At 51.7% G+C, this 24191-nt stretch overlaps 1 protein-coding gene across 2 annotated transcripts in view; it reads right to left on the reverse strand.

Moving 5' to 3' along the window:
- LRRC4B (leucine rich repeat containing 4B) overlaps nt 1–21118 on the reverse strand; it is a 37988-nt gene extending 16870 nt beyond the window's left edge. Inside the window, exon 1 of one of the 2 annotated variants that reach the window (XM_038753118.1) lies at nt 21068–21118. The gene's annotated coding sequence lies outside the window, so the exon portion shown is untranslated. Of the gene's footprint in view, nt 1–18333; nt 18394–21067 lie in introns of those variants that run through there. The other variant, XM_038753119.1, reaches the window with a different exon arrangement.
- Between the last annotated feature and the right edge of the window lie 3073 nt (nt 21119–24191).

Here is a 24191-nt window from a genome sequence, read left to right on the forward strand (position 1 = left end):
CTTAATCCCCATTTTATAAATGAGGTAATTGAGGTACAGAGAAGTGAAGCGACTTGCCCAAGGTCACACAGCAGACAAGTGACGAGAAGCAGCGTGGCTCAGTGGAAAGAGCCCAGGCTTTGGAGTCAGAGGTCATGGGTTCAAATCCCGGCTCCGCCACTTGTCAGCTGTGTGACTTTGGGCAAGTCACAACTTCTCTGTGCCTCAATTCCCTCATCTGTAAAATAGGGATTAAGACTGTGAGCCCCACGTGGGACAACCTGATTACCTTGTATCCTCCCCAGTGCTTAGAACAGTGCTTTGCACATAGTAAGCACTTAATAAATGCCATTATTATGTGGCGGGGTGGGAATTAGAACCCAGGTCCTTCCGATTCCCCAGCCCAGGCTCCATCCACCAGGCCTCACAGCTTCTTATCCCAACGTTCCCATGCAGGCCAGAGTGCTTCAACACTCATTCCTCTCCGGGGAAGCACACACAATTTACCTCACTCAGAGAGCCTCCCAGATAGACACCTCCGCCACACCCCGCCACAGACACAACATCCCACATGCCCCCCCATCTCCGTGATACTGGGTTAGGTGTAACTGTGGACGGACGTGGGGTTCAGGCATCTACAGCCGGGCTGTGCATCATCATCATCATCATCAATCATATTTATTGAGTGCTTACTGTGTGCAGAGCACTGTACTAAGCGCTTGGGAAGTACAAGTTGGCAACATATAGAGACAGTCCCTACCCAACAGCGGGCTCACAGTCTAAAAGCGGGAGACAGAGAACAAAACCAAACATACTAACAAAATAAAATGAATAGATATGTACAAGTAAAATAAATAGAGTAATAAATATGTACAAACATATATACATATATACAGGTGCTGTGGGGAAGGGAAGGAGGTAAGATGGGGGGGATGGAGAGGGGGACGAGGGGGAGAGGAAGGAAGGGGCTCAGTCTGGGAAGGCCTCCTGGAGGAGGTGAGCTCTCAGTAGGGCCTTGAAGGGATGTTTGTGTGTAGGTTGGGGTGAGAGGAGGCAGACTTGCTAATGGTCTGAAGAGATGCACAGACATTCAGCCCTCTTTCTCCTCCCTGCTTCCACCCCAGAGTGGTCCCAAGAGCTAGCCCACTTCCACTCTGAGTTTTCCCCCCATCTGGCTTTAGTGTCACTGGAATTGTTCGCCTCACTCTGCGCCGGGCTCACACCGTGTGCATCTCTAGACTGTGAGCCCACTGTTGGTTAGGGACCGTTTCTATATGTTGCCAACTTGTACTTCCCAAGTGCTTAGTCCAGTGCTCTGCACACAGTAAGCGCTCAATAAATACGATTGATTGATTGATTGATTTCTAGACTCCCCCCTCCAAATTTCCCCTCTCCTACCTTGTCCTTCCATACTGCCAGTGACCCCTCCCCTCTCCCTCAAACCCCCTCTCCACCAGCCTCTCTGTCCATCCTTGTCTCTGCACTCTGTCACCCTGTTTCTCTATTCCCTTCCCTGTCCCTCCTCCTCCGATCATTCTCTCTCTCTCCCCCTCCTCCTCCCTATGCCTATGGACACATACAAAAACACTCGCAGTGCCTGCGCACACACAAACTCACTCTACATGCCGATGCGCACACACATATAAACACACTCTATGTGCCATTTGGCACACACACACACACACAAACACATCACTGCGACTGCATACACACACGCGCATGCATATATACAAAAACACTCTTGATGTCATGGTGCACATAATAATAATAATGATGGCATTTATTAAGCACTTACTATGTGCAAAGCACTGTTCTAAGCGCTGGGGAGCTCACAAGGTGATCAGGTTGTCCCACGGGGGGCTCACAGTCTTCCCCTTCTAGACTGTGAGCCCACTGTTGGGTAGGGACCATCTCTATATGTTGCCAACTTGTATTTCCCAAGCACTTAGTACAGTGCTCTGCACACAGTAAGCACTCAATAAATACGATTGATTGATTGATTAATCCTCATTTTACAGATGAGGTAACTGAGGCATAGAGAAGTGAAGTGACTTGCCCAAAGTGACACAGCTGGCAAGTGGCAGAGCTGGGATTTGAACCCATGGCCTCTGACTCCAAAGCCCGGGCTCTTTCTACTGAGCCACGCTCACATATATACAAACACACACACACACACACACAAACACACACACACACACACACACACACACACACACACACACACCCCTCCCTCAGTTGCCAATGCTGGCAGTGCACACTCATCCGGGTGGAGCTTGGTTGGGCTCCTTGGGAGGCCCCAGCCTCAGGCCCCGGCCCCTGCTCATCCCTTGAGTGGACAAGGGTGGACGTTTCTGTGCCTCTCTTGTCCTCCAGAGCTGGAGGGGGAGGGGACCCCCTCACATTCTCCCCCCAACCCCAACCCCACCCCAAGGCCTCCTGCTGATCGCAGGGGGCCGCCTGGATCAGTCTCCCAAGTGAGTTCGAGATTCTGCAGCAGATCTGTTCCTCCCTCTTCCTCCTCCTCCTCCTCCTCTTCCACCTTTCTCTCCTCCTCCTTTTCCTGGTGGTCTCCTCCCTCCCATAGCCAGCCTCCCTCCTTTACTCTTTCGGCTTCCTCCAAGCTCCTCTCTCTGTCCCTCCTGCCTCTTCTCCACTCACTCCTCCACCTCAGCCCCTTCCCTTTCCCCCCATCCTTGTCCTCTGGCTCTGGTGCTCTTCCTCCTCCTCCTTCCTTTCTCCTCCCTCCCCTGCGTCTTTCGCTTATGTAGCTTCTCTTCCCCCTCCCCTTTGCTTCTTTCCTCTTTCTTTTTGTGGGTCTCTTTCTCCATCTCTCTCTCTCTCTCTGTGTCTTCTCTTTTCCTGTCTCTCCTCCCCGTGTCTCTCCCCATCTTTGTCTCTCTATCTCTCTCTTTCTCTGTCCCCCTCCCCACCACCCGGTCTCTCCTCCTTTGTGCGGTGATTACGGTTTCCAGTCACACGGCAGTGCAGGGCTCTGACTTCCTCCTACTCTTTCCCCTTTGGGGTTCTGGAGGGGTGGGGAGGGGGATTATCTCAGTGGTGTCTTTTCTCCTAAAAAGGTGTCACTAACTTCCTCCCCCCCACAACCTTCAACCCCTATTGAGAACCTCTGGCTATTCGCTGTTATCCATTATCTAGATAATCCAGGTTATCCAGACAGGAGCCTGGGAAGCCCAAAGGCAGGCATGCCTGGGGTCTTCGGGAAAGGGGAGAAGGGGGGGAACAGTGTTTCGCACATAGTAAGCGCTTAACAAATACCATCATCATCAAGGAGGGGCTTTGGGAAAGAGACAGAGTGTTAGGTGGGGAATAGAGGGAGGGATCAGGTGATTGCTGAGAGCTCACCTCCTCCAAGAGGCCTTCCCAGGCTGAGCCCCCTTTTTCCTCTCCTCCTCCCCATCCCCCTGCCCTGCCTCCTTCCCCTCCCCACAGCACCTGTATGTATATTTGTACAGATTTATTACTCTATTTTACTTGTACATATTTACTATTCTATTTATTTGGTTAATGATGTGCATTTAGAACAGTGCTTTGCACATAGTAAGTGCTTAATAAATGCCATCATTAGTATTATTTAGCTTTAATTCTACTTGTTCCGACGACTTGACACCTGTCCACATGTTTTGTTTTGTCGTCTGTCTCCCCCTTCTAGACTGTGAGCCCGTTGTCGGGTAGAGACCGTCTCTATATGTCGCCGACTTGTCCTTCCTAAGTGCTTAGTCCAGTGCTCTGCACACAGGAAGCGCTCAATAAATACGATTGAATGAATGAATGAATGAATAGTGCCCTCAAGGACTCGCTCAATAAATACGATTGAATGAATGAATGAATGAATGAATAGTGCCCTCAAGGACTCCCCAAACCTGAGCAATACTTAAATGACAACATCAGTCACAGCCCCACCATTCATTCTGTGTGACGTCGGGCAAGTCACTTCACTTCTCTGTGCCTCAGTTCCCTCATCTGTAAAATGGGGATGAAGACTGTGAGCCCCCTGTGGGACAACCCGATCACCTTGTTACTTCCCCAGCGCTTAGAACAGTGCTTTGCACATAGTAAGCGCTTAATAAATGCCATTGTTATTATTATTATTCATTCATTCATTCATTCAATCGTATGTATTGAGCACTTCCTGTGTGCAGAGCGCTATACTAAGCACTTGGGAAGTACAAGTTGGCAACAGATAGAGACGGTCCCTACCCAACAATGGGCTCATTTATTGAGCACTTGCCACAGACACAGCCACAGCCTCAGGTTCAGCCACAGCCAAAGCCATAACCGTAGCCTCAGCTGTAGCCTCAACCACCACCACAGCCTCAGCCTCAGCCTCAACCACAACCTCAACCTCGGATTCAGCCATAGCCGTAGCCTCAGCTGTAGCCTCAACCACCATCGCAGCCTCAGCCTCAGCCTCAACCACAACCTCAACCTCGGATTCAGCCATAGCCATAGCCTCAGCCTCAGCCTCAACCACCACCTCAGCCTCAGCCTCAGCCTCAGCCTCAACCACAACCCCAACCTTGGATTCAACCATAGCCATAGCCTCAGCTGTGGCCTCAACCACCACCTCAGCTTCAGCTTCAGCCTCAGCCTCAGCCTCAACCACAACCTCAGTTTCAGCCATAGCCACAGCCTCAGCCTCAGCCTCAACCACCACCACAGCCTCAGCTTCAGCCTCAACCAGCACCTCAGCCTCAGCCTCAGCCTCAACCACAACCTCAACCTCAGATTCAGCCACTGCCACAGCCTCAGCCTCAGCCTCAACCACCACCTCAGCCTCAGATTCAGCCATAGCTGTAGCCTCAGCCTCAGCCTCAACCACCACCTCAGCTTCAGCCTCAGCCTCAACCACCACCTCAACCTCAGATTCAGCCATAGCCATGGCCTCAGCCTCATCCTCAACCACCACCTCAGCCTCAGCCTCAGCCTCAACCTCAGTTTCAGCCACAGCCATAGCCTCAGCTTTAGCCTCAACCACCACCTCAGCCTCAGCCTCAACCACAACCACATAGAGAAGCAGCGTGGCTCAGTGGAACGAGCATGGGCTTTGGAGTCAGAGGTCGTGGGTTCGAATCCCGCCTCTGCCGATTTTCAGCTGGGTGACTCTAAGTCATTTCACTTCTCTGGGCCTCAGTGACCTCATCTGGAAAATGGGGATGAAGACTGGGAGCCCCATGTGGGACAACCTGATACCTTGTAACCGGTAACAGTGCTTTGCACATAGTAAGTGCTTAATAAATGCCATTATTATTATTATTATTATTATTCCAGTGCTTAGAACAGTGCTTTGCACATAGTAAGCACTTAACAAATACCATCATCAACATCATCATCACAGCCTCAACCTCAGATTCAGCCACAGCCATAGCCTCAGCCTCCACCACAACCTCAACCTCAGTTTCAGCCTCAGCCATAACCTCCGCCTCAGCTACAGCCAAAGTCACAACCGCAGCCTCCACCACATCCTCAGTCACAACCTCGGCCTGAGACTCAGCCCCAGGCCTAACCTCAGCCTCAGACCCAGCCATAACCTCGAACTCGGCCCCCGCCAAAGCCACGGCGACATCCTCATCCTCCCCCCAGCCTCAGCCCCAACTTCAGGCTCAGCCATAAGCTCAACCTCAGTCTTAGCCTCCGCCTCAGTCACAATCACACCCTCAGCCTCGGATTCCCTCTCACCGCAGCTATTCATTCATTCAATCATATTTATTGAGCGCTTACTGTGTGCAGAGCACTGGACTAAACACTCGGGAAGGACAAGTTGGCAACATATACCCAGTCCAACCCAGTCCAACGACAGCTACGTCAGAGCCCTCATCATCAGACGGATTTGCTGAATGGTCTGGTCTGGACAAAACACGTAGAATTGTGAGGGAAGAACTGCCCAGTAATAATAATGATGGCATTTATTAAGCGCTTACTATGTGCAAAGCACTGTTCTAAGCACTGGGGAGGTTACAAGGTGATCAGGTTGTCCCGCGGGGGGCTCACAGTCTTCATCCCCATTTTACAGATAGGGAACTGAGGCCCAGAGAAGTGACTTAATAATAATAATAGTAATAATAATAATAATGGCATTTATTAAGCACTTACTATGTGCAAAGCATTGTTCTAAGTGCTGGGGAGGTTACAAGGTGATCAGGTTGTCCCGCGGCGGGCTCACAGTCTTCATCCCCATTTGACAGATGAGGGAACTGAGGCCCAGAGAAGTGACTTAATAATAATAATAGTAATAATAATAATAATGGCATTTATTAAGCACTTACTATGTGCAAAGCACTGTTCTAAGTGCTGGGGAGGTTACAAGGTGATCAGGTTGTCCCATTGGGGGCTCACAGTCTTCATCCCCATTTTACAGATGAGGGAACTCAGGCCCAGAGAAGTTAAGTGACTTGCCCAAAGTCACACAGCTGACAATTGCCGGAGTGGGGATTTGAACCCATGACCTCTGACTCCAAAGCCCGGGCTCTTTCCACTGAGCCACGCTGATTCTCTAGTAGCCCACCGGCCCTCAGATCTTGGCTCCCGCTACAGCCACAGCCCCCCATCAGATGTCAGCTTCACTCCCAGTCCACAAGAGACCATTCCCCCACAGCATCTTCCCCTGAGGCACCAGAGACACAGCTCCTTACAGGAGACCCTGGGCCCCTCCACTTATAGCCCAAGGGACACCCCTGGTGACACCCTAAAACCCCTACACCTTCAAGGACATTTTGGTGGCAGGAGCAACTTCCTGCTCCCTATCAGCAAAAATCTGGAATAATAATAATAATGATGGCATTTATTAAGCGCTTACTATGTGCAAAGTACTGTTCTAAGCACTGGGGAGGTTACAAGGTGATCGGGTTGTCCCTCGGGGGGCTCACAGTCTTAATCTCCATTTTACAGATGAGGTAACTGAGGCCCAGAGAAGTGAAGTGACTTGTCCAAAGTCACACTCTCCATCCCCCCCATCTTACCTCCTTCCCTTCCCCACAGCACCTGTATATATGTATATATGTCTGTACATATTTATTACTCTATTTATTTTACTTGTACATATCTATTCTATTTATTTTATTTTGTTAGTATGTTTGGTTTTGTTCTCTGTCTCCCCCTTTTAGACTGTGAGCCCACTGTTGGGTAGGGACTGTCTCTATATGTTGCCAACTTGTACTTCCCAAGCGCTTAGTACAGTGCTCTGCACACAGTAAGCGCTCAAAAAATACGATTGATTGATTGACAGTTGCCGGAGCCGGGATTTGAACCCATGACCTCTGACTCCAAAGCCCGGGCTCTTTCCACTGAGCCACGCTGCTGGACTTCCTAGGCACATCCCAGATCCCAGCACGCAGCCTCAGAAGTGGCTCCGGCTTCCAGACCTGCCCGGACAGGCCACACAAGATTGTGTCAGGCCCTCTGGCCGCCCACTCCCCTCTCCGGTTCCCGCTTCTATTCCTACCTCCCTCTGGTCCCCATCTCATCCCAGTCACCCGCAGCAGGGATGAGGAAAGGGAGACACTGAGAGAAAGAGAGAAGGAGAGTAGTAAAAAGAGATGCAGAGAATAGCAGAGGGAGGCACAGAGTAACAGAAACACAGAGAATAGCAGAAACATACAAAGAATAGCAGAGACGGGGAATAGCAGAGAGAGACATATAAAATAGCAGAAACTCAGAGAATAGCAGAAAGAAGCACCCTAAGAATGGCAGAGACCTGGTGAACGGCAGAAACACAGGGAATAGCAGAGACATGGAATAGCAGGCACAAAGAGAATAACAGAGACGCAGGTAACAGAGAGACAGAGATAGCGGACACACAGAATAACAGAGAAACAGAAACTAGCAGACGCACAGCAAATAACAGAGACTAGCGGACACAGAAAGGCAGAGATCCGTCAAGTGGAAGTGGCACGGGGATTAGCAGAGACACGGAATAAAACACAAAGAAAATAGCAGAGACACCGAGATGGCGGATATAGAGCCGGAGGTAGCAGAAACACACAGAGAATGATGGAGACACGGAGAATAGCAGACACAGAATAGCAGAGAGACACGCACAAGATACCAGAGACACGCAGGGCAGAGCGGAGAGACTAACAGAGACGCACAAAGAATAGGAGGCACACATACACACACGGGCACACACACACACTGACAAAGATCGACTCAGTGTGACTCAAAGGCAGATCAAGGGAGGTGTAATAAAAGCCAATTTTGAGATGATAGAGTCACCACTGAGTGAGAGGCGAACAGAGGAAGGATCAGTCACTGCCAGTGCAAAGCCCGAGACCTGGAGAAATCAGGCAGCGAGACAGATGGAACTCAGGCAAGGGGTGGTTAGGAAATCGAATAATGAGGCCTTAAAGAAACCAATGCCCCTCCACCTTCCTTTCCTTTTTCTCTCTGGGTCACGGGGTTTCATGGGAAATTGTGTGTGAGCCTAGAAAGGAGAAATAAAGGATTGGGGGTGGTCACTGAGGGAGATGCAAGGAAGCAGCGTGGCTCAGTGGAAAGAGCACGGGCATTGGAGTCAGAGGTCATGGGTTCAAATCCAGCCTCCAGCAACTATCAGCTGTGTGACTTTGGGCAAGTCACTTCACTTCTCTGGGCCTCAGTTACCTCATCTGTAACATGGGGATTAAGACTGTGAGCCCCCCCGAGGGACAACCTGATCACCTTGTCCAAATCCAGCGCTTAGAACAGCGCTTTGCACATAGTAAGCACTTAATAAATGCCATTATTATTATTATTATAAACCATATCAGGGTGGGGGGTGGGATGTTGGGGAAGGCTCAGGAATAAACACTTGGGAAAATACTGATGCGGTGGGGGGACAGGTGGAGGAAGACTCAGGAATAGTCAACTGGTGGTGATAGCAATTGTGGGGTAGTGGGAGACTCAGGGATAAACCACTAAGGGTGATACAGGGTGTGTGGAAAGGGGAATTCAGGGATCATCATCATCATCAATCGTATTTATTGAGCGCTTACTATGTGCAGAGCACTGTACTAAGTGCTTGGGAAGTACAAATTGGCAACATATAGAGACAGTCCCTACCCAACAGTGGGCTCACAGTCTAAAAGGGGGAGACAGAGAACAAAACCAAACATACTAACAAAATAAAATAAATAGAATAGATATGTACAAGTAAAATAAATAAATAAATAAATAGAGTAATAAATATGTACAAACATATATACATATATACAGGGATAAACTACTGGGGGTGATAGCAATTGTGGGGTAGTGGGAGACTCAGGGATAAACCACTAAAGGTGATACAGGGTATGTGGAAAGGGGAATTCAGGGATAAACTACTGGGGGGTGATACTAGATTCAGGGGAGACTCAGAAAAAACCACTGGTGGAAATAGCAGCAGAGGGGGAAGGAGGGAGTTGCAAGATGGGGAGCCTGGAGAGACAGGGAGGAGAATCTGTGAGGTGGACAGCCAGGGAAGAGCTCTTGGGGAGCTCACAGGGATTAGACAGGGCCAGCGTGGAAGACGGAGGAGCAAGACACTGTGAGGGAAGCATGGAGGTGGGTGAGCCATGCCTTGAGAGAGTCTCAGTGAGACGAGGGAGGATGTGGAGGGAAATATGGGGGGCAAGGAGGAAGAGAGAGAGGTGGGGGAGAGAGAGAGGCTGAGGAGGGACAGAGTTAGGGAAGAATTTGTTTGGGGGAGAACAAGGGAGGCTAGATTCTAGTAAAAAGATCACCAATTTAGTGGAAGTAATAGTGATAACAACAATAACAATAATAATATTTATTAAGGGCTTACTCTGTGCTAAGCCCTGGAGTAGATATAAGACAATCAGGTGGGACACAGTGCCTGTCCTTCCTACACGGCGCTCATGGTCTAAAGAGGAAGAAGAATAGGTATTGAGTCCCTGTTTTACAGATGAGGAACTGAGGCATAGAGACATTAAGTGACTTGCCCAAGGTCACCCGGCAGGCAAGTGGCAGTCTTGTGGCAGAGCTGGGATTAGAACCCAGGGCTTTCTGACTCTCAGGCCCATGGTCTCTCACTGTCTCACTCCTTCTCGCTTTCCCAAGAGACGTCTATGGACAATCGATCAATCAACCAATCATATAATAATAATAATGATGGCATTTGTTAAGCGTTTACTAGGTATGGAGGACTGTCCTAAGTGCTGTATTGAACACTTACTATGTGCAGAGCACTGTATTAAGGGCTTGGAAGAGTACAGTATGATGGAATTATCAGGCATAATCCCTGCCCATAACACCCCCCAAAACACACAGACACAGACACACACACACACACAAACACCCCCCTCCCCCCGCCCCCCGGGTCTGGACAGGATGTCTCTGGCCAGCAGGGATGGAAGGGGAATGGGTTCGAGAAGCAGCGTGACTCAGTGGAAAGAGCCCAGGTATTGGAATCAGAGGTCATGGGTTCGAATCCCGGCTCTGCCAGTTGTCAGCTGTGTGACTTTGGGCAAGTCACTTCACTTCTCTGGGCCTCAGTTCCCTCATCTGGAAAATGGGGATTAAGATTGTGAGCCCCCTGTGGGACAACCTGATCGCTCTGTAACCTCCCCAGTGCTTGGAACAGTGCTTTGCACATAGTAAGCACTTAATAAATACCATTATTATTATGTATATTTTTCCTTCATAAATTAAAAAAGAAAAATAGGCATTGAGAGACAGAGAGAGTTACAGCCACATCAAGACAGAGATCAAGGCCCAGCTAAGGTTAAATTTGAGTTGGCAGGAGAGCAATGGGGAAGTCTACTCCATTACTCCATTATGGCAGCGTGGCTCAGTGGAAAGAGCCCGGGCTTTGGAGTCAGAGGTCATGGGTTCGAATCCCGGCTTCGTCACGTGTCTGCTGTGTGACCTTGGTCAAGTCACTTGACTTCTCTGAGCCTCAGTTCCCTCATCTGTAAAATGGGAATGAAGACTGTGAGCCCCACGTGGGACAACCTGATCACCTTGTAACCTCCCCAGCGTTTAGAACAGTGCTTTGCACATAGTAAGCGCTTAACAAATGCCATCATTATTATTATTATTATTACCCCATCTCCTGGCCCAGAAACTTGGGAAGACAGAGACAAACCCACGTCACTCCAACTCTACCCCATCCCCATTCTATCCTCACCTTCGCTCCATCCCCACCTGCACTGTCACTCTTCCCACAGCTTACAAACAGTACCGTCTGGTGGAAAGAGCACAGGCCTGGGAATCAGAGGACCTGTGTTCTAATCCTGGCTCTACCACTTACCTACTGGGTGACCTTAGACAAGTCACTTCACTTCTCTAGGTAATAAGAAGAATAATAAGAATAATGGTCGTTTTTTGGTTTGTGCAAGCATTCTACTAGGCACTGAGGTAGACACAAGATAATTAGGCCCTATATGGGGCTCAAAGTCTAAGTAGGAGTGAGAACAGGTATTGAAACCTCATTTTACAGAGGAAGGAACCGAGGCTTGGAGAACTGAGGTGACTTGTGTAAGGTCACCCAGCAGATAAGTGACAGAGCCAGAATTAGAACCCAGGTCTTCAGATTCCCAGGTCCGGGCCTTTTCCACTAGACCATGCTGCTTCTGCCTCAGTTTCCTTATACCTGCTCTCCCTCCCTCCTAGACTGTGAGCCCAATGAGGAACAGGGATTGTGTCCAATCTGATTATCATGGATATACCCCAGTGCTTAGTACAGTACTTGGCATATAGTAAGCACTTAAAAAATACCATCATCATCAAGGTTCTCTCTTCTGCCCCCGTTGACTTTCCCTTCTCTCCCCAACCTCTGTCAGTCCTCCTGCTCCCAGAATTCCCACTCCTCCTTAAGGATTCCCTGAGGGGGCAGACCAGGGCTGGGAGAAAAGTGGTGGGGGGGAAACACAGATGTCTCTTCTCCAGGCTCAGCTCTCCCCACCCCATCCCTTGTTCCCTTAAAGACTCTGGATGCATGCCCCCTCCCCTCCATCACTTCCCCCCTTCCACTCTTCTCCCCTGAGAGATCCAGGTGTGTATTTACCTACTCCTTCAATCAAACTCCTCATTCCTATGAGGAAGGGTCTCTACAGCTCTCTCCCCTCTCCTTCCCTCACCCCTGGCTCTCTGGCCTCAGGCAGCAGGAGTGGAGAGAGGAGTCAGGATTTGGGGAGAGGAAACTAGGTTCCCTTTAGGAAGGAGATCTTGGGAGGGAGGACGGGTGGGGAAGAAGCCTGATGCCTGCAACTGGAGGCCATAATACTGGCAGGTTGGAGGAGGGGAGGTTTGGAGGAGAGGTGACCGAAACCCATCTCAGGGCTGGTAGGAGAAATTCAGTCTCCACATGCCCTCTCCCTACCATCCCTTGGCCTCTGCCTGCCATGGCAACAGCCGCCCAAAGGTTACTAGGCAACTAGCAGAGAAGCCCGCCTCTTCCTTCCCAACCCTAGCAGCCCCCTATTATCTGGGGGCTCCCTCCCCTCGTCTTGCTGAGGATCGGGGGGTGGGGGACCCCGGAGCCAAGGACACACTGTGATATCTTCAACCTGACCCTAGATCTGCTACCTGTAACCTGCACCCTGAGACAGAGGGAAACTGCCACATTTGATCTACTGGCTAAGACATGTAACCTCCTGGATAGGACATGTAACATCCTGGCTGGGACATGAAACTTTCTGGATAAGACATGTGACTTACTGGCTTGGACATGAAATGTCCTCTCTAGGACATGAAACTTTCTGGACAAGACATGTGACCTACTGGCTAGGACATGACATGTCCTCGCTAGGACATGTGACCTTCTGGTTAGAACATGTAACCTACTGATTAAGACATGCAACCTACTAGCTAGAACATGAAACCTTCTGGCTAAGACATGCAACCTATTAGACTGCAACTTAGGTAGCCTACTGACTAAGACATGTAACCTACTGACTAAGACTATAACACATTGGCTAAAATATGTAACCTACTGGCTAGGACATGTAATCTATTGGCTGAGACATGTAATCTACTCACTAAAGCATGAAATCTACTCAGTGTGACACAAGTAAACTACTTGCTAAGACATACAACCTACTCATTAAAACATGAAACATACTGGCTAAGATATGTAACGTGCTCTTTAAAACATGTAACCTACTCTCTAAAATATGTAACCTACTCAAAGACTTATAACCTACTTTTCAGGACATGTAAACTACTCTCTAAGACATACAACCTAGTCAAAGAAATCAGAGTGGTGTAGTGGAATCAGCATACTCCTAGGAGTCAGAGGACCTGAGTTCTATTCCTGATTTTGCCACTTCTCTGCTGTGTGACCTTGGGCAAGTCACTTCACTTCTCTCTGCCTCAGTTCCCTACTGCAAAATGGGGGTTCAATACTAGTTCTTCTTCTTACTTGACTGTGAGCCCCAGGTGGACAGGGACTGTGTCCAGCCTGATTAACTTGTATCAAACCCAGAGCTTAGAAGAGTGCTTCACACATAGTAAGCGCTTAAAAAAATTATAAAAAAGGGGTGAGAGGAATGAGGGAAAAAGGAATCCTAATGTCGGTCACTGAAACAGAATGGCTCAGCTGAACTAGAGACAGAGGCAGAGGGAAATGGTGTGTCACTAAGCTGAGAATTGTGAATGAGGCAGTGAAGGACAGAGTGGGAACAAGGGCAGATGAAGTGGGAGGATGAGCTAGCAGAGGGCAGTGGAAGGGCCACTAAAGTCCAAAGGAAGAAAAAAGAGGCAGAAAGGGTGGAGAAACATAGAGCAGGGTGATAGAGTGGAAGTGGAGAGAGATAGAGATGAGAGATACAACTAATCAGGGAGAGATAGAGAGATGATAGGGAGGAGAGAATGAGAGGTAGATGATGGAGAGAGAGAAGGTTAGCTGATACAGAGACAGATGAGCAATAGAAAGGTGGAAATGGGGCAAAGAGCACATGAAGTAGAGAGAGGCCGAACAGGATGGAGGAAGAGACGGACAGAAAGACACAAGGGACAGAACAGGGCATTCGAAGAATGAAACCGGTGGCTGAAGAAAAGCAGAGAGTCTGTGAGGGAGACAGAAAGATAGAGAGAGGGAGAGACAGGGTCGAAGAGAGAAAGACACACTGGAAGCTGAGAAACAGAAGCAAAGAGAAAGAGAACAAGATACAGAGGGAAAAGGGCACCAAAAGTCCTCTCCAAAGTGATTAGCTTTGTGCTACCAGTACCAGTACTACTAGCAAAACAGAGACAAAAAACCTGGTAACGGGAAACACAAAAACAGAGCCTTAGACATCCAAATCAAAAAAAGGCAGCTATATGGAACAGAGAATAACTCAGGGAAACAGAATCAGATAGAAAAATGTCAAACAGAGGAGGAGAGAGAGAGGCAGAGAAAGGGAGAGAGAGAGAGAGAGAGACAGAGAGAGAGAGAGAGAGAGAGAGAGAGAGAGAGAGAGATCCAGGAATTGAAAAGGGGGGGCAGAGAGAGTCAGGATGAGGAAGGCAGGGGGTGAGGGAGAGAAACTGGGGAGAAACTGAAATTAGCCCAGCCAGAAGTGACTTCTTTAGCACTCTAGAAGTTTCTTCTTATAAAGGAGCCAATCAGTAGAGTACTCTGGGATTCCACTGACTCTGAGAACTGTAGACAGGATTCCTAGCTCAAAGAACAGAGTCATGAGTAGTTCCAAAAGCACCGTCAGAATCTAAAGAATGAGGAATTCTGGAATGGCAAGCCTCCCATTCCTAAGAGCAGAGCTGAAAGATGGTGGTGAGGGGGAAGCAGAAGCGAAAGTTTGCTCCCAAACTCCAAAACTCCCATCTTTCCCAATAACTCTCCTTCCCCCCACGCCAGGAGTCTGCAGCCTTGGTATCTTGATTCCTTGGTTCCTTGCTATCTTTCAACTCTCGCATTCAATCTACTGCCAAACTCTACTACTCTTTCCTATTTGTCTCCCTGATCTGCCCCTTCTTCCTCTCCACCTAAAAAGCCACCAGCCCGATAATGGTGGTATTTATTAATTGTCATTAATATGGCAATTAGTTATGACATTATATATGACATTATTGACAAATATGACATTAGTTATGGATCAAGTATTATGCTAAACGTTAGGGTAGGTACAAGATCATCAGGTCAGACCATTCCTGTCCCACACGAGTGAGGGGAAAATGGACATTTCATCCTCCTTTTACAGATGTAGAAATAGAGGGACCAACGACATGTGTCATTCATTCAATCATATTTATTGCATGCTTACCATGTGCAGACCACTGTACTAAGCACTTGGGAGAGTACAATACAACAATAAACAGACCCATTCCCTGCCCACAACAAGCTTACACTCTAGAGACTCCACAGTTTACAGTCTGGAGATGATCTTACAGTCTAGAGAAGTCTCACCCGAGGTCACACAGCAAGCGGAGGAGCCGGGCTTAGAATCCAGGTCTCCTGATTGTCAGACCTGTGTTCTTTCCACAAGGCCACCCTGGCCCAAGCTCTGGTCATATCATGACTAGACTCTCATTATGAGCCTCCATTTTGGGCTCCCTTCCTCCAGCCTCTCCCCACTCTAATAGCTAATACCCACTGCTGCCCAGATCATCTTCTTCAGGTGATACCGAGGCACACGTCACTCCCATCCTCAAAACCCTCCACTGCCTTCCCATTTCCTTCCGCATTTGGGAAAAACTTTACGGGTTTGTCTTCCAACACTCTCCATCTTACAGTTCTGCTCTCTTCAAGTACTCCTTCCCAACCCATTCACTTAATCCGTTCCTCCCAAGTTTATCTTCTGACTCTTCCTGGCTCTCAGTACTCCCACCCACTTCCATCCCCTTCCTTAAATCGTTCCCCTGTCCTGGAACTCCCTTCCTTCCCAAATCCATGGACCCCAACTATATCCATTGTGTAAACCCTCCTATCATTCCACGTTCTCTAACAAGTTCATTCATTCAATTTATTCAATCATATTTATTGAGCATTTACTGTGTGCAAAGTTGTGTACTAAGCACTTGGGAGAGTACAATATAACAATACACAGACACATTCCCTGCCTACACGAGCTTAAAGTCTAGAGGAGAAGAAGACATTAATATTATATGTAATATAGTACGTCTTCCTCACTTGTCCCCAATACTACCAGCCTTTTCTAGCCCTTTATGTATTTTATTTACAGCCGTTCTCAGCCCTGGTGTATAAATGTGTAAGCCATAGTACATTCAATTATTTTTATTATTCTAGTAGCAAATATTTGTCTTCCTCAATCAGGGGTAAACTCGTTGAGAAGCAGGATGGCTAAGTGGAAAGAGCACGGCGTAGAAGTCAGAGGATCTGGGTTCTAGTCCCCGCTCCACCACTTGTCTGCTGTGTGACCTTGGGCAAGTCACTTCATTTCTCCATACCTCAGTATCCTCATCTGTAAAAATAGGGATTAAATCCTACTCCCTCCTATCTAGACTGTGAGCCCTATGTGGGACAGGGACTGTGTCCAAACTGATAACATTGTATCTACCCTAGCACTTTGCACATAGTAAGCACTTAACAAAGATCATAATTATTATTGCTATTATTAGCACTTTTTGTTTGTACTTGCCCAAGCACTTAGTACAAGGCACTGTACCAGTGGTAACTCAATAAATAGTATTACTACTATTACTATTCAGGAAAAGCAGCAAGCACTGAGCGTGGCTCAGTGGAAAGAGCCCGGGCTTTGGAGTCAGAGGTCATGGGTTCAAATCCTGGCTCCGCCACTTGTCAGCTGTGTGACTTTGGGCAAGTCATTTCACTTCTCTGTGCCTCAGTTCCCTCATCTGGAAAATGGGGATGAAGACTGTGAGCCACCCTGTGGGACAATCTGATCACCTTGTAACCTCCCCAGCGCTTAGAACAGTGCTTTGCTAGTAAGCGCTTGATAAAAATGCCATTATTATTATTACTATGGGAGGAAGTCCTGTGGAAGCCTGATATTGCTGTCAAATTACCCACACTCACACTGCAGGAGCCTTGGCCTCCCTAAATAGCCTCTGTCCCTCTCTGGGTGTGTGCTAGTGTTTTAAATGACCATGAGAGGATAATATGTATCTCTCTGTGGGTCAGGGAGAAGCTGGGTCCCTTGATGTGCGATACTGGACTTCGGTGGGGGACAGCACATATACCTCTGCATCTAATAATAATAATAACAACTGTGGTACTTGCTAAGTGCTTACTCTGTGTCAGGCACGGTACTAAGTGCTGGGGTAGGTACAAGCAAATCGGTTGGACACAGTCCCTGTCCCGCGTGGGGCTCACAGTCTCAATCCCCATTTCACAGATGAGGTGACTGAGGTACAGAGAAGTGAAGCGATTTGCCCAAGGTCACGCAGCAGACAAGATATTTATTACTCTATTTATTTTACTTGTACATATTTATTCTATTTATTTTAATAAGTTTTGTTTTGTTCTCTGTCTCCCCCTTCTAGACTGTGAGCCCGCTGTTGGGTAGGGACCGTCTCTATATGTTGCCAACTTGTACTTCCCAAGCACTTAGTACAGTGCTCTGCACACAGCAAGCAGTCAATAAATACGATTGAATGAATCAAGTGGCAGAGCCAGGATTAGAACCCATGACCTTCTAACTCCCAGGTCCAAGCTCTATCCATTATGCCATGCTGCTTCTCTTAGAACAGTGCTCAGTGCTTAGAACAGTGCTTGGCCCATAGAAAACGCTTAACAAATACCATCATTATTATTATTTTCTGCTTCTACATCTGTGAGAACTTCTATTTGGACGTATGTGTGTTTGGATGTGTGATGCATGTACGTCTCCATGTGTGTGTATGTGTGAAGCTCTCTGACTCTGTGAGCCAACCTGATTCCTTCTGTATCAATAAATTCCTTCTGGAATCAATAAATACGATTGAATGAATGAATGAAAGAATGAATGAATCCTTCTCTCTGGGTTTCTGTGTGCCCCCGACTCTCTGCGTGTCTCTTTCCGACACTTTATCTCTCTACCCATGAATATGTCTCTGACTCTGATTTCCCCTGACTGTGCATATCTCTAAGATTTTATAGGAGCATGACCCACTTTCTGCATCTGAGGCCCGGGTGTGTGTTTGTGTGCGTGCGTGTATGTGTCTAAGTGTTTGTGTGTGTGTGCGTATGTGTGTCTGGGTATAGTTTCTTGTGGAACTATGAATGTGTCGACTTTCTAGCTCTTCCATTAACTGGGCAAGCATCTTGCTCTGAGTTGGTGGGTCCGTCCCGCTGACTTTGTGCACGTGGACTTCTCTCCGGCTACTTGCGGCGTGTCCTCCCTTGCCACCACACACATCTCTCTCTTTCTCTCTCTCTCTGCCCACCCATCCATGGGGATGGCCCCATCCCCTCCCCGCCAGGCTCCGGCATAGGCCTGTCTCTTTTCTCTGACTCCGTCTTACCCTTTCTGATGTCCCAGGGGCGCGATTCCTCAAGCAGGCGTCTCTCTGAGTACAGGAGCTTGTGTGGCCTCCCTTCCTCTCTCCCTCCTCCCTCTGCCTCTTTCTTTTTCACCCCCTCCCACCGGTCAGGAGACCCAGTGGGGCTCTCTCAGGTGGTGGGTTTCGGACAGCTGTTGTGGATGGTTGCTGGGTATTTGTGTTTCTGTCTTGGGGAGCGGGACTCCCTTTTGTGTGTCACTGACTCTCAGTGTGTCACCGTGTGTGTGTGTGTGCATGTTACACCATGTGCACAACTCCGTTACAAGACAAGCCGGGAAGGCCAGATAGGAGGAACCCAGGAAAGAGAGTAGCCCAGGGTGGGGGAAACCAGCAGAAGGAGTGGGATTCCTGGGGCCTGGGAAGGATGGAGGCGGGAGGGAATGAGCTCCCAGAGTCAGGAAGCATGGAGAAGTGCTGGGGGGTGAGGGGGTGCTGCATGGCTGGATTTGGGGAGAGGAAGGGGGGAAGGGAAGCCGGTTTGGTCAGAGTGCTCCCAGCTGCTGCTCTGCCTCTGTTCATGTCTGGCGGCTGCGCGGCTGGGAGTGGGGATGTGAGGCGCATAGCAATGGGGCGATGCAGTGGCATCGACTGCAGCTCTAGGCCCGGCGTTCCCTGGCCGGGGGGATGGGGCAGGGGGGGTGGGGGAGACAAGGATGGGGATGGCACCCCCCACACCCAACCCTCCCCGAGGAGGTCCCCGGCCTACCGGCCAGCCAGAGAGACACTGCAGTGGGGGAGAGGAGCGGTGGAGACGTCAGGCAGGGTGGGGAGAGGGAGGCGGGGGGCGAGGAAGGGCTGGAGGCAGTGGGGCATGAACCGGCTGATCCAGGGACAGGATCGGGAAAGAAGGCACGGTGGGAGGGGTGGCACCGGCTGATGGCACCGGCGGTGGATGGCGTCCCTGGGAAGGGGCGGTACAGGCTTGGTTGTCCGAGGTGAGGGCACTTGAACCGTGGTCGGGGGCACCAAAGGGAAGGGGCCCAGACTTGGGATGCCGAGCAGAGGGCACCTGACCAAGGCTAGGGGCAACAAGCGGAGGGGAGCATAGGCCGAGGACACCAGGAGGAAGGGGGCACAGGCTAGAAGCAGCAAGGAGAGGGCTTCTGGGCCCAGGCTGGGGGCACCGAGGGAAGGAGAGCACAGGCCGAGGACACCAGGAAGAAGAGGGTGCAGGTGAGAGGCAACAAGGTGGGGCGCCTGGACCGTGGCTGCGGGCATCGGGAGAGGGAGGCGCAAGCCGGAGACACTGAGAAGGAGCCCTGGAGCTGGAGAAGGAGACTTGGGAACGGGGAGAGGACAGGAGCAGGGGCTGAAGCCTGGAGGTAGGGATAGCGGGTATGAGTGGAGAGAGGGTTGTGGGGGGAGAAGGGCAGGGAGCCAAAGGCTCTGTGAGATGGGCAGCCAGATCCGATGGCCCAAGGGGCAGGGGCCAGGGCTGTTGGGGAGGAGAGACCAGTGGAGGCTCGGGAGAAGAGCCCTGAGGGCCGAGGGCACTCAGGGGACGGGCATTTGGGAAGAGAGAACCGGGATGGGGGCATTTAGGGGAGAGGAGCAGGGGCAGAGGGTAATGGGGAGAAGGGGAAGGACTAGGAGCAGAGGGTAATGGGGAGAGGGGGAGGGACTAGGGGCCTGAGGGAGATGGGGCAGAAAGGAAGGGGCAAGGCTCGGGAGTGCCAAGAGAAAGAGGAACAGGGGGAGGGAAGGGCGACGGGGGAGCAAGTTAGCCAAACCGTGACCCTCCTCAGCCCCCCAGCCGGCCACCTTTCCCGAGGGGAGGGGAGGGGAGGGGAGGGGGCGCCTTTCCCATTCTCACTTCCCCAAACTCTGGGCTCTCTCGCTCCTCTGTTACCATGGCAACCGCTCCTGCCAGGCGCGGTTGCCAGGGAGACTCCGTGCCCGCCTCTCTCTCTCTCTCTCTCTCTCTCTCTCCCTCTCTGTGTGTGTCTCTCTCTCTCTCCCTCTGTCTCTCCCCTCTCCATCACTACCTCCCAACCCCCCATCAATGGGGAGGGGGCAGGGAAGGGGATTTGAGGAAAGGAGGGGAGAGAGGGAAGAGAACCTCCCTTTTCGGGACCCGGAGATCTGGTCCGGGGAGGGGAAGGGGCTTTTAAGGCCTGGTCCCACTTCCCCAGATCGGGAGGTGCCAGTCCCCTGGGCACTGGGTTTGGGGGAGAAACCAGCTTCCCCCTCCCCTCCCTCCCACCATGGCTGCCTTCCCCAGACTCGTCTCGGGCACTGCCCTCGCTGCTCTTCCCGGACCCCCATCTTCCTACCCCCCTTCCCCACCACGCAGCCGCCCCCCTGGGCTGGGGTCCCTCCCCCCAACCAGGGGGCCCGGAGGGTCTCCCCTTCAGCCATCAGAGGGGAGGGGGCGGGGAGGAAACGACCCGCTACTACCCGCTCAGTCCCCTCCTTCGCCCCCTCCCCTCGGCCAAGGCTGCGGATGCCCCAGCCCCTTCCGAGGCTCTCGGAGCCCCCTCCCCAGTTCTCTCTGCCGGCTGCAGACCCCGCGCCCGTTGCACAACCTTAGTGGTCTCCTCCCCCGGTTTCTGGGGTGGGGACCCCCCATCTCAAAAGCCCCCTCCCTCCCCAGCCTGGAGGCTCGCTCCAGGGGTCCGCGGAAGGGCTCCCTTTCGGCCCCCTTCCCCAATTGCCCCTCCCTCTGTCCCCCGGCCCGGGGGGCGCGGGTACTCACAGCGAGAGGCGGGGCTCCGTCGGGGGGCAGCATCCCCGGCGGGCCGGGGGCAGCTCCGAGGCCTCGGGGGGCGGCCGGGGGGGGGGCGGGGGGCGTGGGGAGGGGAGGGGAGGGGGCTTGGGGCTCCTGGGCCGCCGTCCCTCCTGGCTGGTCTCCGCCTGCTCGGGCCTCGCCGGCTGGCCTCTCCCCCAGCCCACCCCCACCCCCCTCCCCTAGCCCCGGCCCCAGGCCCGGCCCCCGCCTCGGACGGTGCGGCAGCGAGCGAGAGCAGCCCGGAGCCCAGCAGACGGCAGAGGAATACTGATGATGGAGGGAGGGGAGGGAGGGAGAGGGAGGGAGGGAGAGGGAGGGAGGGAGAGAGACGGGGAGAGAGGGGGAGAGGAAGGAAAGGAGGGAGGGGGGCAGAGGGAGGGAGGGAAGGGAAAGAGCAAAGGAGAGGGAAAGGAGAAGACACGGGGCCCCAGGGACGGAGGAGGGTAGGACCGCAGGCAGGGACACGGGTAAGGATGGAGAGATGCTGGGAAGAGAGGGAGGGGGGCAGAGGGAGGGAGGGAAGGGGACAAAGGAGAAGACACAGGGCCCCAGGGACGGAGGAGGGTAGGACCACAGGCAGGGACACGGGTAAGGATGGAGAGATGGGGAAGGAGGGAGGGGGACAGAGGGAGGGAAGGGAAGGGGAGAAAGGAGAAGACACAGGGCCCCAGGGACGGAGGAGGGTAGGACCACAGGCAGGGATACGGGTAAGGATGGAGAGATGGGAAAGGAGGGAGGGGGGCAGAGGGAGGGAGGGAAGGGAAAGAGCAAAGGAGAGGGAAAGAAGATGAGACAGGGCCCCAGGGACGGATTAGGGTAGGACCACAGACAGGGACACGGGTAAGGATGGAGAGATGGGAAAGGAGGGAGGGGGACAGAGGGAGGGAGGGAAGGGAAAGAGCAAAGGAGAGGGAAAAGAGAAGAGACAGGGCCCCAGGGACGGATTAGGGTAGGACCACAGACAGGGACACGGGTAAGGATGGAGAGATGGGAAAGGAGGGAGGGGGACAGAGGGAGGGAAGGGAAAAAGCAAAGGAGAGGGAAAGGAGAAGACACAGGGCCCCAGGGACGGAGGAGGGTAGGACCACAGACAGGGACACGGGTAAGGATGGAGAGATGCTGGGAAGAGAGGGAGGGAGATGAGACAGAGAAAGGGAGGGGAAGAGAGGACGAAGGAGGGAAGCAAAGGCGAAAGAAGAGGGAAGTGTGGGGGAGAAAAGGAAGTCGGAAGGACGGGGAAGGGAGAAGGTGGGGAAGAGAAAGAAGGTAGGAAAAGAGGGAAGAGGGAGGAAGGAGGAGGGGAGACCGACGGAGGAGGAGGGAGAGAGAACGGGAGGGTGGAGAAATGAGGGGAGGGAATGGATGAGAGAAGAACGGAGGGAGCAAGGAGAGGGAAAGGGAGCCGGCCCAAAGACAAAGGATAGGAGAAGAGGAAGAGGAGAGGGAGGAGAAGACGAAGAGGGGAGGGAGCAGAAGGAAGGAAGAGGCGAGTTCAGAAAGACACCAAAGGAGGGATGGGGGAGACCGGAGCCAGGGACGGAAAAGGGCAGAAGGAAGGGGACTGAGGGGGAAAGAGGAAAACTTGCGAGACCGGGAAGGGATGGACGCGAATGGGGGAGAAAGACTGGGGAGAGGAAAACGGGGGGAAAGGGAGGAAGAAGGCCGAAAGACAGAAGAGGGGAGGAAATACTGACGGAAGGATCACTAAAGAGAAGCGAGCAGGGAGGAGCTTGGGAGGGGAGGGAAGAGATGGGGAAAAGGTGAAGAGAGGAAGAGGCCCACGGGATCACGGCCTTATCACTCCCTGACTCTCTCACCTCCCCGGGGACGGTGGGTAAATATAGAGCTGTGATAGCTGCTCTGAGGGGGGCATCACCCATTTCTCCTTCACCTGGGACATCACAGCCCGTTCTCCCTCCCCACAGGGAGGGGAAGGCGGGGGTTGGAGGTAATGAGGAGGGGGGAGTCGGACAGGCCAAATGGCCTGGGTTCGTGGGAAAGGCCAGGCCAACGGTTTTGAGAGCCCGGGCCTGGGAATCAGAAGGTCATGGGTTCTAATCCCGTCCGCCGTGTGACCTTGGGTAAATCACTTCACTTCTCCGGGCCTCAGTGCCCTCATCTGTCAAATGGGGATCGAGACTGTGAGCCCCACGTGGGACAGGGACTGTGTCCAACCCGATTTGCTTGTCTCCACCCCAGCGCTCAGTACAGTGCCCGCTACATAGTAAGCGCTTCACAAATACCGCAATTATTAGTTATGATGATTATTCGGAGGGTTCTGGAAGAACTCCTTGAAATCGGGGCACTGTAGTTTCCCCCCTAGGCGTATCTTGTGGGACAAGAGATGGGAAAGGCTGCGGGATGGGGGAGACCCCTTCCCCTTTCTTCCCTATCCCCCCCACCTTCAGGGCCTTCCTCCTTGGGACCCGAATCCCTCCACTAGCCGTCAGCAGCGTGGCTCAGTGGAAAGAGCCCGGGCTTTGGAGCCAGAGGTCATGGGTTCAAATCCCGCCTCCGCCAACTGTCAGCTGGGTGACTTTAAGGGAAGCAGCGTGGCTCAGTGGAAAGAGCCCGGGCTTTGGAGTCAGAGGTCACGGGTTCAAATCCCGACTCCGCCAACTGTCAGCTGTGTGACTTTGGGCAAGTCACTTAACTTCCCTGTGCCTCAGTTACCTCATCTGTAAAATGGGGGCTAAGACTGTGAACCCCACGTGGGACAACCTGATCACCTTGCATCCCTTCAGTGCTTAGAACAGTGCTTTGCATATAGTAAGCGCTTAATAAATGCCATTATTATCATTTGGGCAAGTCGCTTCACTTCTCTGTGCCTCAGTTCCCTCATCTGTAAAATGGGGATTAAAACTGTGAGCCCCCCTGTGGGACAACCGGATCATCTTGTAACCTCCCCGGCGCTTAGAACAGTGCTTTGCACATAGTAAGCACTTAATAAATACCATTATTATTATTATTATTATTATTATGCGGCTCAACAGTGGAGGGACAGAGACCCCTACAGGTGAAGACGGGTCAGTGCAGGGACAGAGAAGGGCAAAGTCAGGGCTTCTGGGGGAAACTGAGGGAGAAAAGGCAG

The sequence above is a fragment of the Tachyglossus aculeatus genome, chromosome 10 (genome assembly GCF_015852505.1).
Source record: "Tachyglossus aculeatus isolate mTacAcu1 chromosome 10, mTacAcu1.pri, whole genome shotgun sequence".
Classification (NCBI taxonomy): Eukaryota; Metazoa; Chordata; class Mammalia; order Monotremata; family Tachyglossidae; genus Tachyglossus; species Tachyglossus aculeatus.